Below are 3,221 nucleotides of genomic sequence, written 5' to 3'. Positions count from 1 at the left end.
GCTCCCTCGGGAGAGAAAGTGATATTTTGCTCCCGCAATATATGAAGCAAAAATAGTATATTTTGCGCTCAGAGTGTGAAAAAATAGTATGTGCATCGCGGGAGCACAGGTGTTTACCGACGAGTGCGAATTGCAGCCCTCGCTTCGCTCGGGCGTCAAACACGCACTCGTCGGCAAATAGGAAAACGCCTATTTTGCTCCCTCGTTGCACAATATACTATTAATGTATGAAATAGGCGCCTTGCCCATACTCCCGTTGGCACCACGCGGGAACGATGCATTTTTAGGGGGGCACCGTTACAAGTTGATAGTACTTGAATGAAAAATTCTTGAAAATTAATATTTTAGTAATTAATATCTTGTTAACCATATTGTGAAAATTACAAATTACTGGTAAAAGGCTTTTCGACTCAGTTTAGTCCGCTCTATCTTATTAATCAACGTTGTTGGTACAATTAAAATACACTTATTATTTACTGAAAACAATTCATATTTATAATATTTTTCTGTATGTACACGGGCATGTACACGCTTTAGAGCGAACTAAATTGAGTTCTCAAAAAGATTTCGATCATTTCCCGATTTTCGCAGTCAAAATATTAATTTCTGAAGCGCCGAATATTCGCTATCGCGATAGCTAGCCGCGCGAAGAGTGGGGATGGTTGGCAAGCGCTCCGCCGCCCGCGCCGCGCACACCGCCGCTAGCCCCCAAACGTCCGCTTCCCGCGGCCTGCGCGCCCCTCGCGGCGTTCTGTAGGCGTACATACACTCAATGGTGTGGTAGGCTAGACGAACGCGCGTATTTACCAATCTTTAAAAATTAATATCTCGTTAACTATTGCTGCAATCCCAAAATGGTACAGGACTTTTCGACTCAGTATAGTCTGTTCTACCCACCCGTGAAATATTATGCGGTTATTCTCAGCCATAAGTTATACTTATTACAAAGTAATAGATAGTCGACGATGTTCTGATGACAGAGGCTGACGAATACTTTTTTACATCTCGCAATATTCTAATAGTTTCTCGAATTGCGAAACAGTCATTCGTGTGAACCACGAAGTAAGAGAGAAGGAGACCGAACTTAATAGAACGCAAGATGAAAAAGTGGTCCTGATTCGTGACCCCTAATTGGGAGGGAGTCCGCTGGAAGGAATGGATTCTTATAATTGGGCGCCATTTGCAATTAACCTTACCCGGACATTCCGGCCTGGCTTGCATTCACGAAGTAAGAGTGTGCTTGTATTATATGGAGAGGTTAAGACTAAAAGTTCCAAAAAATTAAAAAAGGTAAAGATTTTTAAGAATTAATAGTGAATTCGATCACTTGCACTACGCTAGATTAGTACGTACTAAAAGCTACTGTGCACGAAATTAGCAGAGTTAAAGCATATAAATAATTTAAACGATTAAATATTCAATATTTCATCTCTTTTCATTTTTTCGAACTCTTATAACCTCTCTCACGACCTCTTACTTCGTAACCTCTCCGTATAATGCAAGCAATGGATCAGGGTATCGATCATGAAACTTTTTCCCTGGAATGAAAAGTGAAAAGTGAAAATTTTTACCATTGAAGTTAATGGAGAAATTACTTTTCATCCTAGGGAAAAAGTTTCATGGGCTGCTTTCGATCAAGGCTTTTAGGCGACACACATCAACACAGTGTCGAACGCGGTGCTTTCCAACAACGACACGCCTCGGCACGATTCGACACAGCAGCTTAGACTGCTTTCCATCAAGGCTTTTAGACGACACACATCGACACAGTGTCGAACGCGGTGCTTTCCAACAACGACACGCCACGACACGATTCGACACAGCAGAAAAGCATAGTCGGACACTCTTGGTTATGGTTGCTAATTTTCGGTTGGCGCTTTAGAATATTTACATTTTAAATATATGTACGATATAAGAAGTACGTTCATAAGTCATCTGGATTATTTTAATGTAAAAAATAATATCTACGCATAAGATTATTATCCAACAAGAGACACAGAAGTGACACGGTGTGACACGGCAATCGTTGCATCCTCGTCGTTCGCTAATGTTAAATAAAGATGAGGTGATTGCTGTGTCGTAGATGGAAAGCAACCATGACCGATACCCAGGCCGGACTGTTCGGGTAAGGTTAGTAGCAAATGGCGCCCATCCATAAGAATCCATTCCTTTCAGCGGACTCCCTCCCAATTAGGGGTCACGGACTAGGACCATTTACGTTTCACAGAGTTCGATCTCCTTCTAACTTACTTCGTGCTCATGATCCTTGTTCTTTATAAATGGGAAAAGAGTGGGAGATAAAAATGACCTTTTTCCTTCCGTTGTAACAACGTAGGTCGAATCCAAAGTTTTCGTTTTGGAGTCTTTCTTTTTTCTCCGCAATAATTCCAAAATAATTGCAATTAAATTTACAGTCACAAGAGCTGCTTTTCTTTGCAGAGAATTCATTATTTTTTTATAAATATGTACTGCAATAAAATCAACTTAACTTCAAATATCAAGCAACGAAGAGGTTAAAATACTCCGCAATTGTATTTTACAAGTACAGTTCCTTACGTTAGTTACGTTATCGCTACGGGCTACCGTTGTAGACGACAGGAGGAGATTTCTTAAGCTGATTTTTCATGTGCAGCACGCTGCGGCAGCAAAATGTTATTATTGGTTAAAAATCTTTTGTGAGGTGACGCATTGTGACGCACTTCCAATCAGTTCTCGAAAATTTGTGTCACGTGACATTTTGCTGCCGCAGCGTGCTGCACATGAAAAATCAGCTTTACGGTTACGGTTACGGACGTTCATCATCATCACTCCTTTTATCTCCTTTATGTGGAGCATAGGACGTCTACGAGTCTCCTCCATCTTACTCTATTTTGGGCAATCGTTTTTATTTCTGCCCAGCATTTTCCAATAGATTTAATTTCATTATCTATTGTTCTCCTCCAAGTCATGGCAGGTCTCCCTCTTTTGCGCTTTCCTTGCGGATTGTATTCCATAGCCAAGCGAGCTATGTTATGCGGATCTTTTCTTAGAGTATGGCCGATCCATTTCCATTTTCTGCGGCGGATTTCAGTGCCTATTTTTTCTTGCTTGGAAGCGCGCAGTAGTTCTTCATTTGTTGGTAAGTTTGGCCAGAACAGTCTCAGAATTCGTCGCAGACATTTGTTCACGAAGACCTGAAGTTTGTTTATCAGTCCATCTGTGTTTTTCCAGGTCTCGCAACC

This window comes from Cyphomyrmex costatus, unplaced genomic scaffold (genome assembly GCF_001594065.2).
Source record: "Cyphomyrmex costatus isolate MS0001 unplaced genomic scaffold, Ccosl1.0 scaffold416, whole genome shotgun sequence".
Classification (NCBI taxonomy): Eukaryota; Metazoa; Arthropoda; class Insecta; order Hymenoptera; family Formicidae; genus Cyphomyrmex; species Cyphomyrmex costatus.
The sequence above is the reverse complement of the archived record's forward strand: the minus strand, read 5'-3'. Positions refer to the sequence as shown.